This window comes from Tachysurus fulvidraco, chromosome 1, assembly GCF_022655615.1.
Source record: "Tachysurus fulvidraco isolate hzauxx_2018 chromosome 1, HZAU_PFXX_2.0, whole genome shotgun sequence".
Taxonomy (NCBI): Eukaryota; Metazoa; Chordata; class Actinopteri; order Siluriformes; family Bagridae; genus Tachysurus; species Tachysurus fulvidraco.
In genome coordinates this window covers 25,036,358-25,053,005 of record NC_062518.1, presented here as the reverse complement: position 1 = coordinate 25,053,005, position 16,648 = coordinate 25,036,358, and the positions used below count along the sequence as shown (strand labels likewise).

General features: G+C 38.6%; 1 protein-coding gene across 1 annotated transcript in view; it reads right to left on the bottom strand.

Moving 5' to 3' along the window:
- The window catches only part of brinp2 (bone morphogenetic protein/retinoic acid inducible neural-specific 2), a 122,656-nt gene extending 107,539 nt beyond the window's left edge, over positions 1-15,117 (bottom strand). Inside the window, exon 1 of the mRNA XM_027178827.2 lies at positions 14,532-15,117. The gene's annotated coding sequence lies outside the window, so the exon portion shown is untranslated. The remainder of the gene's footprint in view (positions 1-14,531) is intronic.
- Positions 15,118-16,648: the final 1,531 nt, after the last annotated feature.

Genomic DNA, 16,648 nt, shown 5'->3' with positions numbered 1-16,648 from the left:
CTTGCTCAGGGGCCCAGAGGGTGCAGCTGGGTAGACTTGGGACAACTCACAACCTTCTGATGATCAACCCAATTTATCTGGTACTGTAGCAACAAACATGCCAAACATTTTTCCCTGTATGGATGGTTGACATGTATCTAGATGAGTTTGTGCATTATGTTGGTGCCATGTGATTGGCTGTTTGGATAATTGACTGAATGAGCAGGTGTGTGAGTTTTCCCGTTAAAGTCGATATCGAGTGTATATTTATTGATACGTCTCAAAAACACAAAGCACCACAATGACTGCGATCCCTATGATTTCTGCTTTTTGGTATTTTAGGTGTAACCAACTGTATTCACATGGGTTTGTTCCAGGTTTGTGTATGAATTTGTGCATGCATGGTGCCTACTGATAGAGTGGTATAATATCCAGGGCATATTCCTGCGCCCACTGTTCCTCGGCTAAGCTCCGAATACATGCTGCAAATCTGACCAAGATAAAGCAGCTACTGAAAGTGCAAAATAAATGAGTGTTTTTCATTATGCGTTTATCTTCAATAACACCTTCAGACCTGATAATCTGGAGCCTATCATGAGTTAGAAATACACCCAAGTGATGCCAGACCTGGGCACCTTGGACACACATATTCACACACAGGCCAATTTAATATAGACAATGCATCCTTTGGCATGTTTTGCAAGGTGAAAGGAAACCCATAAGGGCCCTGAAAGTGCATAGAAATAACTAAATAAAAATAATCCTGCACTCAGGACCCTGAAGGTGGAAATGCTTCACACTGCACCACCATGCAACATATACATGTGTTGATAAGATGGAAAAAGAAAGTAATACCTCTTATTGCTAATGTAAATATTAATTATGTGTGAAATACAATGCAAATATAGTGTGTGTGTGTGAGAGAGAGAGAGAGAGAGAGAGAGAGAGAGAGAGAGAGAGAGAGAGAGAGACTATATACTAACACATATAGTATAAGTGTAAATATGTCTAATATCTTCCATATTTTCTGTTTATATCCATCACACCCAAAAATGGTAATAAACTACATTTTAATACCTCCATAATCTTGCAAATATGTGAGAAATCCTAGAAAACAATACACTAAAATAAGAAATATGACAAAATATCTTCAGGGATTAAATAACTCACTTCCCCAGAGTTTAATCAAATGGCAAATTATTAGACACATTTATTGACCTTTATTTCTATAAGGACCCAGCACTTCTAAGAGTAGAAATGAATGGTGTCAAAAGATGTAGTCACAAATAATGCAAGGCCTGACATTTCAGGATCTCCTTTGTGTCATTTTATAGAAATCTGATACAACAAAACCATAACGTGCCTGTCATGTTTGCCCTTTTTAAAATCCAGACCACAGACAGGAAGGGCAGGGCAATTGTTAATTAGGATAAGGAGTGTATTGTACGATCAGCTGTCACAGTATACAAGCTGTAGAACAAGACACTTCATGCTGCTAAAATCTGATTGGTCAGAAGGCGATTATATAACTATAACTATAACTACTCGACTATGCTGTACCGTATAGTACTGCATAACTGCATGACAAATGACATGTTTATTAAACATTATTACTAATACACATTATTGTTTCTGTAGTAACAAGTCCTTCGCATTAGCTATAGGATGGTGGAGCTAACATGGTCCTGATAATAAAGGATTTCTATTTAACATATATATAAAAGAATTCAGTCAGTGTCAGCACTTTGAGGTAAAGCTGTAAGTTTCTCTCAAGGTATTTTGTAGAGGTGCTTAAAGGTTTCTCTGTTATGTAGCACCATGCATTTTTCTAATTATAGGCTTATGACAGAAAAAAAAACTGCTTAGCTTCTGGGTCCCACACAAACCTCAAGATAAAAGCATCTGACAAATGAAAATATATCATGGAAATGTATTTCTGTACCATTAAATCCTTGGGTCTATGTTGTAATTCATTTGAATTCCATTTATTTCCATTTGTTTGCTTCAGTTTAATCTCAGACATATGTTTAATTTTCTTTTAACTTCATGAGAATTTATAACTTTACTTTTTCTCTGTACTTAATGGTACAGAGAAATTTCCAAAATTCACTCTTTAAAAAATGATGGTATGTTTGTTACTATTCTGTTCATAAATACTTACAGTACAGACCAAAAGTTTGGACACACCTTCTCATTCAAAGAGTTTTCTTTATTTACATGACTATGAAAATTGTAGATTCACACTGAAGGCATCAAAACTATGAATGAACACATGTGGAAATATATACGTACAAAACAAAAAAGTGTGAAACAACTGAAAATATGTCATATTCTAGGTTCTTCAAAGTAGCCACCTTTTGCTTTGATTACTGCTTTGCACACTCTTGGCATTCTCTTGATGCGCTTCAAGAAGTCGTCACCTGAAATGGTCTTCTTGAAGGAGTTCCCAGAGATGCTTAGCACTTGTTGACCCTTTTGCCTTCACTCTGAGGTCCAGCTCACCCCAAACCATCTCGATTGGGTTCAGGTCCGGTGACTGTGTAGGCCAGGTCATCTGGTGCAGCACCACATCACTCTCCTTCATGGTCAAATAGCCCTTACACAGCCTGGAGGTGTGTTTGGGGTCATTGTCCTGTTGAAAAGGTGGTGTGTCCAAACTTTTGGAAGGTGTGTCCAAACTTTTGGTCTGTACTGTACATAGTGTAAGTATGGATTTATAGAAGAATAGAAGAATAACAAATATATAAAAGTGCAATAATCATCTTCAGAGATGTTTTAGCTACTTCATTGGTTATCATAGCTTCATAGTTAAGTTTAACAGTGCCAAAAAAAAAAGGCATAACACAAAGGAACTGAAATTGGCTAATCATATTCCTTTATCTTCTCTCGCTATCATCCGAAGGAATGTGGCAAAACCTGGTTGAGTAATATGATGTTTTCCTCTGTCTGTGTGATAAAGTATGGCTATCAATCACTTCTGCTGATTATTCCACTGCTAATGAACTGGAAAATAAAATGAGGCAAACTGATACAATAATAATTAGAAAAATAATCATGAAATGGACCTCTGAAGAAGATTTAGGATTTAGAAAGACAAATATTCATAAAATGTAGCCAGAATGAAAGTGTGCCAATGTAATGTCATATTTTATATAGCTTAGAAAGGCTGTTTGAGTTGGAGAAATGTCTATTTTGTGTGGTTGACCACTTACACAGTCGCTAATCATCTGTCACACCATTTTTGTACTGTTGCGCCTGGGGTCAGCTATAGTACGGCGTCCCTGGAGCAGGTGAGGATAAGGACCTTGCTCACCCAACATTGATGTCTCAGCAGCTTGTGGGCTTGAACCCCTGACATTCTGATCAGTAACCCAAAGCCTTAACCACTGAACCATCAAGCCTATGGTGAGCTCAGTTCCTCATGAGCTCTTGGTTGTTTAATTGTACTCAACTACAAACTTGTAACATTACTTCCTGTCCAGTGTCACTGATATGAGGATGAGGTTCACATTTGAGGCTGATTCTTCTCAAGGTTTCTTCCTCATATCATCTCAGGGAGTTTTTCCTTGTTACCATCACCTCCGACTTGCTCATTAGGGATAAATGTTAGAGATAACATTAATTAATTAATTAATTATTAATTGGATCTTAAAGCTGCTTTGAGACAATGTGCATTGTTAAAAGTGCTATGAATATTAATTATACAGAACAGTAAATAAATAAAGAAAAAAAACATTATTTTTCATATCGATATCGTTCATTTAATATCTCATATTGTCCAGTATGGCAGCGAACAGAATAACTGGAAAACGTAAAGGTGGAGAAAAATGTATCGGAAAATATCAGCATAATCATATATTTCTCATATGCCATGTTTATGGAAGCCCATTTGTGGTACAGAGAAATAAGAAATGTAACTGTGACAATTCTGACTTTTTTTTTTCACAATTTAGACATCCACTTAACACTGTACTGAAATGCTTCTTCTTCATATAATGGGGACATGTTAGAGTCTACTTTTCTTTGTTTACTGAGTGTTGTTCTTACCGAGCCTGCTGTCTTTTTAACTCACAAAAAAATCAATAATGTTTTCCATTCCATTCCGTCTTCATATAGTCCATGATGCCATGCATGCTAACACAGATTTAAAAGCTTTTTGGGGAAAACCATTTTGGGGAAATTGTACCACGCTGCATTTTTCTAGCATGCCTTAAACTAAATTTTATTTGCTGCTGTATGTAGGTGGTGTTTGAGGTGGGCAAAGGGGCATAAGGGCTACCACATTTCCCTCAAACTTCCTGAATTTAATTCAATTCAATTCAATTTTATTTGTGTAGCGCTTTTAACAATGAAAACGCCCTTAAATAATAAAAGGAAGAACTCTTGAGAGGAACCAGTCTCATAAACTCATAACTCATAAATTAGCTCATTATCAAGTTCATTTTAGATACAGCAACTCTTTCTTGCTGAAGCCTTCAAATACTCACTGATGGAGATTTGTTATTTTTGTCTATTGATTAAGAGTTTGTTCTCCTCAAAATCCTCAAAAGATCTAAAACTTCTCCTCTAATGTCTGAAATCTTCATGATGTACAGTAGAACACAACTGGAGCTGGTACATCTCTAGATGCTTCAGGATCCTCACAGGGTTGGCCTCTTCTCTTTGAGATCTTCATGAAACTGAACACAACTAGAGCTGACACAATCTCTATACTGTACGCCTGAGGATGAGTTGGGGTTTCAGGTCCTTCTCCTGGTTTCTGAGGGTTCCTCCAGGTACTTCGGTTTCCTCCCTACTCCAAAGACGTGTTATAAGCTGACTGTCATGACTAAACTGTCTGCAGTGTTTGCATTTGTGAGTGTGTGCCCTGCAATGGTTGCCACCCTGTCTAGGGTGTACCCTGCCCCAAGAACCCTGCGATAAGGCCCCAAGCTTCCTGAGACCCTGTGTAGCATAAGCGAGACAGAAACAGATGGTTGGATTGAGGTGGTGTTTCTAAATTTGTAGACTTGTTTACAGATGCTACTCTATTATGCAGACCTCCCTGTGATCCCTGGGAAAATATCTGCCTGTCTAACCATCTTCCTCACTGTGCATGTGGGCAAAATGCACTTTCATCCTCCTCCAGGTAGGTTCATTACAGCTGCAGTAGTTTTAAACGTCTTAATTATACCTTTCACAGCGGTTATGGGCATTTTCAGGCCTGTGATATTGTTGGTAGGCAGCGCCTGATTTGTGAAGGTCAACACACTGTTGTCTCCTTTCATTTGTCTATTCTCTTGGTGATTGACTAAGGGAATTTATCCTGTTTCACCTCATATGTATACCCTAGTGTAGCAGAAAGTCATGGATAACCCCATTTTTTTTCTTTTACTTTAATTAAAAAGTGAAAATGTAAATGGGAACAAGCTTGTCACAGATCCGCTCGGTGCATGCCACATTTCCCAGCACAACGTGCACGGCTTGTGACTTTCTTTGTTCTCACATCCTGGTTGTGTCTCCACCCGTTTTATCATTTGCGTGTCTCTTTTTAGTTTAGTCTCCTGATTAGTTTTTTTTTTCTTCTTATATTGAAACATTTCTGTGTGAGTCCTTTTTTGTGTTGTTCCATTTTTGCAGTATCTGTCTGTGTTTTATCCATTGCTCCAGACATTAAAGGTGATTATTGGCTTTCCTATAATAAACGCCATTTTATTTTAAATCCTAGGAATTTAAGAACAACGTTGAGGGATGCCAATAGTTGTAGCACACAAAAAAGCAAACAAATAAAAAACAGAGAGTGTAAAACTGTCAGGACTCAGCCCGGACTTTGGCCACGTGCATTTGTTTGTTCGTCACGTGTCTGCCCTGCCCTTGTCTGCTCCTCCCGTTTCCACACACCTGTTTCCTATTGTGATCACCGTTGTCTATTTAACTGTGTCGCGTTGCCTTAGTGCTGAATCTACTGTTGTCTACTGTTGTCTTGTCCTGTCTCTGTCATGTTTCGTGTTCTTTTGTTATTAAACCCCGTTTATTTTTGCTATCCTGCGTTTGGGTCTGTTGTATCCCGTGTCCGTGACAAAAAACTAAATTAAAATAAATTAATTAAATACTACAATAATCCTAAAAATAATAGACATCCAGTATCTGTATAGATCAGAATGCAGAAAAAGAAAGCACTATCTATCTGTGTTTGCCCATATAACAGTCTATAGTGAGCAATCATCTGTAGTGGAGGTGGCAACCCTGTCACCATGGGTAATGGCTTCCATCTCTTCTTGTGTGTAGTGTGTAAAGGCCACCCGGTGCCCAGGAGCCAATTAAAATCCAGGGAAATGGCCCTGCTGCTTGACTTGATTGGTGTAGACCCCTCTTGATATCAGCTTCTCATCGCGTTGAGTTTGCTCTGGGCCTTTGATCCCAGCCTCCAATCAAATGAATCATTTCCCCTCGGCCTCGTGACCGCAGCTGGCAAGGAAGCTTCATGCTACGATGTGTAACACACCGTCAACGAGTAAATATGGCAGCACATACCTGATATCACACTGTCACATCTGCACCGGAAAAGAGCTTAACACGGAACTGGGCTGCTTTGAACAGACATGCTTCAACAATTACAGTAACAAAGCAGAGTGGGAACATATTTACAATTAGAATGAACGAATATAGCCTAGATATCATACTACACGAATGATAACTACTGTACGTAACTATATCACAGTTTTGGTACTATGATCACCCCTGCTTACGACTTTAAATGGCTTAAAAAGGTGTTACGTGTGAACAGCATTGTTCACTGAATTGCTTTCTGGGTGATTAGGATAACAATTTTTGTTATGCCTGAAAACTGGCATTCATTTAAGTCTTCTATCTGTTCATCTAATGTTCTATATTTGCTATATAATTAATGTGAGTCAATTTTAGATGATTTGCTTAACGCACTATACACTGTAGTCATACTGGCTGAAGAATACAGAACAGCTTTGGAAAGGTTTTGCACCAAACCAAAGTAGCTGATGTAAACATGAGCCAGTGTTTTGTAGCAGATTCTCTGATGAGGTTGAACTGATCCCATGCATTCATGTAAATTATTCAGCTAAAGAAAGCTCATCAGACAAGAAATTACATCCAGGCCCAGAGACAATAGCCAAGAAAGTGGAGCTGCATTGCACAGACTTATATTATTTATATTAACCCTCATGTAAATGCTTTTACTATTCAGTCCTGGACCTTTGTATGCAACGGGTTTTTATTTATTCATTCTATTTTATTCCATTTCTTGGCTGAACTCTTATAAAACAAAAAGATGTGGTGTACTTTATTAGATGACAATATAGTCATGGGCATTGTGATATATAATTTTATACAATTAATAAGGAAAATCTATTTTATATACTGTACTACATATGATGTGGTGTATATGCTGTATGTACTACTGTGGTATGGATGATAAAGGATTTGTAATGTTACAAATGTACAAATAATTGTACTGTTCTCAGTTCAGTCAGTATGTCACACTACCATTTCCACTGCACTCTCTACACACCCTTTTATTATAAAGCATGACTAAAAGACTAGCCTTAACCCAGAGGTCAAATTCTTTATGATTCCTTAAAGCAATGGCCTCTTGGGATGTGTAGAGTGCACTAGCGCTTATTCAGTATGAAACACGCTTAAATCTATGATTTATGTTAATCGCCAGTGAAATTTATATATATATATATATATGTGTGTGTATGTATGTGGGTGTGTGTGGGTGTGTGTGGGTGTGGATGTGTATTTAATACACACAAATAGAAAGATTATATGCAGATTTTATTAATTATCGACAAATCTAGATTTATACAATGATAATGAATTTATTGCATGCCTAGACAGCCTCCTCAATACTTATTTTATAGACTATAATACATGGTTCATACATATTTCAATATATTCATTCATTCATTCATTCATTCATTCATTTTCTACCGCTTATCCGAACTACCTCTGGTCACGGGGAGCCTGTGGGTGTAAATAAATAAAGATATGAACGCTGCCGCAGTGACAATTTTTTTAGGCTGTTTATAATCTTAGTGCTTCAAGTGAAACTTTTTAAATTTTTATAAAATTCATTCATTCATTCATTCATTTTCTACCGCTTATCCGAACTTCTCGGGTCACGGGGAGCCTGTGCCTATCTCAGGCGTCATCGGGCATCAAGGCAGGATACACCCTGGACGGAGTGCCAACCCATCGCAGGGCACACACACTCTCATTCACTCACACACTCACACACTACAGACAATTTTCCAGAGATGCCAATCAACCTACTATGCATGACTTTGGACCGGGGGAGGAAACCGGAGTACCCGGAGGAAACCCCCGAAGCACGGGGAGAACATGCAGACTCCACACACACATGGCGGAGGTGGGAATCGAACCCCCAACCCTGGAGGTGTGAGCAGTGTTGTATAAAGTACTAGAAAGCAATACTTGAGTAAAAGTACAAGTATCGTACTAGAAAAAGACTTTGGTAGAAGTGAAAGTCACCTTTTAGAATATTACTCAAGTAAAAGTCTTAAAGTATCTGATATTTACTGTACTTAAGTATCAAAAGTATTTTTCTGATATTTAATGTACTTAAGTATTTGAAGTAAAAGTAAAAAGTAAAATCTCAGTGATTTTCGGTAGGCATAAGAGCAGGGGCGGTTCTAGGGTTTCATCTTTAGGGGGTTTAGCCCTCAGTGAGAATTTAAAACAAGAAGAGTTTTATATTATATATTATATGACTACATAGTAAGCCAAAAGTTATGGTATTATTAAATGGCAAAAGTCTTGAATCAAATCAGTTCATGTATGTGTGAATTCTCTACAAACAGTGTGTCCAATGAATGCAGTCATTAATAAACAAATATTCACAAGACAAAGACCAAATCTATAAATGTTATTTTTATTTAGTATTGAATGGATTGTTTGCATCAATATTTTGTTTGTGCTACAACTCTGGTAATAAGTTTAGTGAAATTTCACTGCTTTTGATTGTCGTATTTGCGGGTTTCAGCCGAATAAACGCCTCCAGCTCTGACCACGCTTCTCCGTAGAGCGTGCAGACGTGCGTAATGCAATGTAGGAGCACACATTTCTTCTGATTTTATTTTGTAGTAACGAGTAACGAAGATGCTTAGTGGAAATATAGCGGAGTAAAAGTATACATTTTTTCTAGGAAATGTAGTGGAGTAAAAGTGAAAGTTGACATAAACTTAAATAGTGAAGTAAAGTACAGATACGTGAAATTTTTACTTAAGTACAGTAACGAAGTATTTGTACTCCGTTACATTACAACACTGGGTGTGAGGCGAACGTGCTAACCACTAAGCCACCGTGCCCACCACATTGCAATACAGTATATGATTATTATAATTATTATTACTGAAATCTATTATATTGTGAATATAATTAATGTTGTAAGAGTTTCCAGTGGTTACCATGCATTCAGGAAGTAAGAGGTGCGGCAGTTCATGAATCTTGACATATATTTGAACCGAGTTTCTTGTAACAAAAAAATTAAAGCTGGAATGCAGGGGTTAGGAGTGAGTGAGATCAGTCGAGCTGGGCTAGAATTATTTCCTTGTCAAGTACATCAGCTGAATAGAGTAGGTAATTGATGTGTATTTTTTATTATAGTGCATTTATTAAAGTTTGGACAGGGAATTATTCAATCTATTTAAATGAACAGTCCCCTCTATTAAGTGAACAGGAATCCTCCATTCAAATTAGATTGTAGGCTACTCGAGCTTATCTAATGAATGGCTTAGTACACTATACGATAACCAACACGAAGCCTTTAATTTAATCTTCCGGTGCAGTAATTTGGCTCTCGCTTGGTAGACAAACAGCTCACACTAATTGATCTTAATTTATTTCCTTTTTTCCACAGCAAGTGGAAGTGGCCGTCATGAAAAGAAAAAAAAATTCTATTAGACACGTGTAGCCGGTAATTACCCTTTGCACACCTACTGGACACGTATTAAAGGGGCTTACCAAGAAAAGTAACGATTACCTCTAAGTTTACTTTGAAATTAACAGGAAAATTATTTCAATGTTCTTTTATGTCGTAATTATGGGTTTAGAATTTTATTCTAAACTCGTGCAATGCATCCAAAAGGGTCTTTTCTGTGTCAGTATCTACAGCAAACAATTGTGTACTGCTCGGGCCACAGATACCACTGATAATAATTCCTAATTATTCATTAAAATCATAATTCAGACGGTAATTCATGATATGACATTATAGTTGATAATTGAGGAGAGAAAAATAGCAGACTAATGCTTATTTATTTACCTGTTTTCCTGATTTAATTCACATGCTTTACTTGGTAATTTACTTAGTTGCTTGCAGATTTAATCGAAAATGTTTTCTTGTCAACTACTAAGGACTAAAAATCTACACTAGTGTGCTTTTGTAAAATTCTTAGAGTTCTCGTGCCCCGAGAATGATCCAACTCTAAAAACCCTCAAGAAATGAACAGTTTTGTCAGGTGTTATTAAAGAGTGCAGCAACAAGGTTAAATATCTACACCAGTTACACTCAGCTCTTCTGTGTCAGTCCCATTGCCTTATGGTATAGCACATTGTCCATTGTTTTACTGCAGAATCTCAGCAGAAGCAGTAGTTTCTGCAGGTACTGTATGTCTCACCTACTGTGTAACTACTGAATAATAGGAATTTGGACATACAGTCCATTGCTCATCACCAACATACATACATACATACATATATATATATAAACCCAGACACTCTGGTCATTCAGTTAGTTTACTCAAGAAAGTTCAGAGCAGTTCACACTGATCACATTTCTCTATGAATATCTAATTAAGCATGCAAATGGACAAAACAAATCCTTTCTTTGAGCTACAACGTACTGTAAGAGCATTGAGCAAGATTTAAAGAATAAATAAATTTCTTGCCTTTAGATGATTTTTGACATTGAATATGCATAATTCACCCAAGGGCTCTATGTGTATGCGAGGATTCTTATCGCTGTCATTTAGTTTGCACATAATCCTCAGCCCCTTGAGCTTGTCACTTACAATATCAGTTACAGGATCACTAGGTGTGTTCGACTTCACACATCCCTGGCTTAGTACCACACACGTGTCTGTTGGATTTCTTTGTTCTTGAGGCGGTTACAGCAGCACATCATGGCCACGAATGTCATGATAATCTCAGGTGAGTGAAGCAGAAGCAGTTTTCAGATCGGATGAGCTCAGCTACTCTATATCTCATATCTCATGTCATACTTATCCAAATAAAACACAGATTCAGACGAATTGGTAACGTGTTTCAGGTTAACTGCTACTTTATGCACCAAGCAGATGCTTCTGTGGTCGTAACGTTGTAAACAAATTTGATACTGATTTGTTTGACTTATTTCTAGACTAACCCGCATCAAGATTATTAAATCTAGTATTCGCTCATAATAATAAAAATGAGGGACAGTTACAACAAGGCACATGGAATACAATACTTTCATATAACACACCATTATTCTCTATAATCCTATACTGTGTTATTGCTGTGCAGGCAGTCCAGACCTCTGGCCACATTCATGGTTCAATAAACTCTTGTTTTTTAGTGTTAAAGAGAGTCCACTTAATGACCTGTATGCCGTGACTTAAAGGAATGATATTATCTATTTAGCACGGGTTTGCATAGCATCACATTTTTAATAAAAGGATTTATTTTTATCAATTTTATCAAGCAATAGTCCAGGATCATGCCATTTCTTCCTAATCGATGAGAATGTGCAGAATTGCAAATTTACACATTTTACATTCACCAGTAACTACAATATTGTTATATTTACAGAGGGTTCTGCCGTAAATCGTGTTTCTGCCGGGTTCTACTGTTCCTTGTCAATGTTTCATGTCTCATGTTTCATGTTTCAACTTCATAGTGCACCTAGACACCTGGACACACACACACACACCATACACACAAGCCCTCAGCTGCATGCCCTCGGGTGCAGGAAGGACCGTTCTGAGTTCCTCATGCTATTCTGCATTCACTTTCATTCAGTTTTGAATCGAAGTGCTGAATCTCATTCAGCTGTGTCAGGAGTTCCCAGCACGAAGGTGAGAATACGGAGCATATCATCTAACGTGGACTGAATCTCTTCTGGCAGTAGTGTTGGAAATCAATTGCACATTTGGATGGCAAGTAAAGCTCTCAGTAGAGCTGTCTCTGTTATCCAGATCAATATACGAAACAGATAATCATTCGGCCATGTTTAGCCATCCTATCCGGGAAGCTGTCCTTATCCTTTTTCGTGTGGGCTTGCTGTGGTATACGGTCTCTGTAAAAGGGCTGAGAATAATAATGTACTGCTGCTGCTGCATGGTAATGCATGCGTCATCTTTTGTCTCAAGCGCCCTCTGTAGGCTAAAGAAGGATGTGCAATAAATCTGACAATAATCTGTACGTATAAAAATGTGATAGATAGATAGATAGATAGATAGATAGATAGATAGATAGATAGATAGATAGATAGATAGATAGATAGATAGATAGATAGATGCATTCATTCTAAACAGTTTATGCATGAGGGTCTGAAAACTAACCATGTACAGTAAGACATTACTCCTTTTCTTCATCTAGTTATACACAAAAGTGTTTCAAACTATCTGCTTGTAGATATTTTATTATTGCTTGCGGATAGAGGCAAATCCTGATGTAGCATGTTTGGGAGCTATGGAAAGCACCATTTCACAAAGAAGCTGCTTTATAAAACGAACCCTACTGTTTATTCGCAGCGAGAAAGAGCAAAGGAGAGAACAGTGAGGAGCTTATGCAATCCCACGCCGGATTAAATAATAAGCAAGCTGCTTTATTTTTGCAGAGGAGGTAAAAGAGCTTTAAACACCTGCTCCTCTTCCGATTGAAATGCCAATCTGTTCCTTGTCTGTCTCAGCCAGATCTGAGGAAAGAAGATTAACATACATGTGTGATCCTACAGAGTGCATGCTTTAACCCCTCCTATGGTGCTGCAATGCCTGTGGCCTCGGATGAATGGAGGGAAAAAAACAAGGGGCGAGAAGACAAGAGAAGAGACACATTTACACATTGCTCCTTCTCTCCTTCCTGGCAATGCCTGGGCTTTTGGCCAAGCCTCACCACAAGGATATTTTACCCTGAGAGCTCAAGGATCTGTGGGGCAGTTTTGCACTGCCTGTGCTCAAGTGCCCTCATCTATATAGGTTCCAAAATAAAAGTAGGAAGAAAAAAAAACATGTAGAAAGCCAAGCCAGAGGCTCTCCTTGTATTGAGAGCAACTCTCAAAGCAAGGAGAATTACCCTCAGAGGCGAGTTCTCAATTTAGCCCGAGGATGCCTTAGCAGTTGAAACCAAATCTATCTTAATGAGACACTGGGAAGAAGAAAAATGCCCCCTTGACCCCTGATACCTTAGTTACGAAAACTGATTAGACAAGCCTCAGTGTTAACAACATAAACACATTCTGTCACACTGCTGTACAAATGATAATTTTACATGCCTAATTAAACTCTGTATGAACTGTGACTGACTGGCTCTCATCTACGTCAACTGGGCACAAAGAGTGATTTGAAATGCACACACACACTGCCGTCACAAACGCCTAAACAACTTAAAACAAACCAATCACCGCGGTCTGATTTCAAACGTTTATGATGGATTTCTTAGCAATGCACCTGAACAACTTAATCCCTTGACTAAATATTATGAAAGCAAACAGCAATGAAGAACAGACAAAGACAACACAGTAGCAAAGACAACACAGTAGCAAACACAACCAGCAAACATGTCGCAAACTTTAATTAGCTTCTGAAGATACTGCTAATATAGAGCTGAAATCGCATACAATGTTCATGATTTAAATGTATGTTCTGTGTATAACCCAGACCGCAGGCTCTTAAATCTTTAAGGAGCTACGTTAATATTAAAAATTGACACCTTCATGAAATCAATGCAATGATTATGATTCAGTTATTTGTTTAATGAGATGTGTTTAGGCTTGAGATCCAAGATCTAGGTCAGCGGTCACTAACTCTGCTTCAGGAGATCTTCCCTCCTGGTGATAAATAGACAGATGGCCTGAGATAGCCAAGATCTCCAGCGTCGCCTTCCTAATTCTACGCACCAAGATCTTTATTCCTATTAGCTGTATCAGATAACTAAAGATTTGTATTTAAGGGGTGTGCAGATCTACGGCAGGGATGTCTAACCCCATTATTGTAGATCTATCATCCTGTAGCATGCTGTAGCATTTATTTCCATACTACGTATCTTGTAAAAATGAAATGAAACGAATCCCGGTGGAAGATACACAGAACTAAGCATTTAGATTCATTATTCACACCAATCTACAGTATAAGCTGTTAGAGATCATCAAGCAGGTTTCTAGAGAGTTCCAAAGCCCAATCCGTTTGATCTGATCCAGCTAATCATGTAATCTGATTATCTGGAGCAGGTGTGTTGGATTGTGGTCATAAACTCTGGAAAGAGGTTGATGATGTCTGATCTAGAGCATCCGTGTGTAGAAGAAGCATGCATACCCAAACTGCACTCCTGTCTCTGCTCTGTGCGTTTTCCTTCAGCTTGGAATGACAGGTAGAGATCTTGCCCCACTCCTGGATTAAGTAGGCTAGTTTAACGGGATGGACGCTGTCCTTTTCAGCACCTCCTCATCAGCATCAGCATCAGCATCCTCTACGGGCTGGGGAAAAAGGTCAGCTGCAGAAAAGGTAATCCGGTCATGATCATGACAAGCTGTGTGACGCTTATTGCGCAATCACGACACGCCGATAAGCTCACGTGCAGTTACACCGGCTTACTTTAGATCTTTAAAGTTTTCCTTTGAAGTGTGCAGGCAGCGTAAAGATCGCACGCGCGGGGGAAAAACACAGATCCGCACGAGACCACAAGGTGGAAAAAAGAATAAATCCACTGGGAGCATGGCTCTCCTCGGTGCGCGAGCGTTATCCACCTTAGAGCTGCCTCCTACTGAGGAAAAGCCTCAGTGCTTCCCGTGCGTCAATCCAACACTCTGTACAAAACCTTATATATACAGCCTACAGTCCATCCCTGCTCGAGCTCCACAAGCGCGCGCAGCTCCGAGAGCGGGAAAGCAACTCTTTCTTTTCAAAGCGCTCTGTCCGGGCGAGAGATAGAGCCCCGCCCACTGCGCTGTGATTGGCTGAGCAGCATAATGGGTGGGGAAATACAAAGAGAAGGAGAGTGAGAGAGTTTTAGCCTTGAAGCTAAAGCTGTGTAATGGAAGTGAGAAACAGTTTTCTCCCAAAACGATTTAGTCAAATTTTCTAAGCTGAACAATTGCTTCTGACCCCTGGCAAATATCAATTCATACTGAATTGTCTGAAAATGTCTGCCATGTTTTTTATGTATCTAAAGGTCACGTAGGGGCCGAAACCAAGATCACAATTTTTACTGAGGCCCCTTTTGAAAAATCCTAAATGTCTCTAAATGACATATTCACATTATGTAAATGTGAGCGAGTGACATACTTACTCACTACTTACTCACTACATATTCACTATGGCAGGAAGTCATGGCCTAATGGGTTGAGCGTCTGACTTCTAACCCTAAGGTTGTGGGTTCGAGTCTGGGGCCGGCCATGACTGAGGTGCCCTTGAGCAAGGCACTGAGACCCCCCACCCAGCTTCCCAAGCACTGCAGCAAAAAGTGTGTGTACACTTTGGATGGGTTAAATGCGGAGAACAAATTCTGACTATGGGTCACCATACTTAGCTGTACTTCACTATGCGGCCTAGTGTATGAATTTTAGAAGGGTAGCATCGTGTCAAATGCAATACTAAAGGTTTTTACTGACCAGAATCAAACACGCGTAATACAAGACTGCTAGCGTTAGCATTATTTACGCCCACAACATTTCCCGAAAACTTTTTAAGACCTCTTGTCCCCTGAGAGTGTTGTTGGGGGGACGAGATAACGTGAAGTGTCCTCTTTATGAAGTTATGAATACAGTATACCACCTTTTGTCTTTGTTTGGTTGAATAAGTCAACATTCATACAGCTAACAGCTAACGTTACCAGAGATAGCCGTTTCATATTATTCTCAATGGTATTCCGAATACCGTATTCGAATCAAACATTTTATTGTTAAATGGTAAGAAACAGCATCTGTTCCTATGTCTAAAAACTTAACAGGAATTTGAAGAAATTCTCTGATGTGTGTCTCATCCTGATTGTTATGGTGCAATGGTTGAAGTTTTGATCTTGCATCATCTACTGTTTCAACGTTTGGAATTCAACAACTGCCCTTAGGCTTTCATTAAAAATGTAATTGGGTTTTCTTTTTCTTTTCTCAGTACAGAGATTGTGTTGAAACTGTAGTAATCACAGAGATGCTAGACTGGATGTGGCGGATAGAGTTTCATGTGCAAAAGCTCTGGAGTATTCCATTATAAAGTGCATATATAAGTGCAGGCAAAGAAAATATAAGGGCTGTCTTTGTTTTTTTGTCTCTTAAAACAAACATTTTAGCCTCATTATATCTTCATCCCCTCAAGGCTTTACTTTTATATGTTAGACTACAGAGAGACATTTTAAAAGTAGTTAAAGTAGAGTGCAGTGCTCTGGGAATAAAAGATTTTATAGCATATTATTTTTAATGAACAAATTCTTTTTGGTC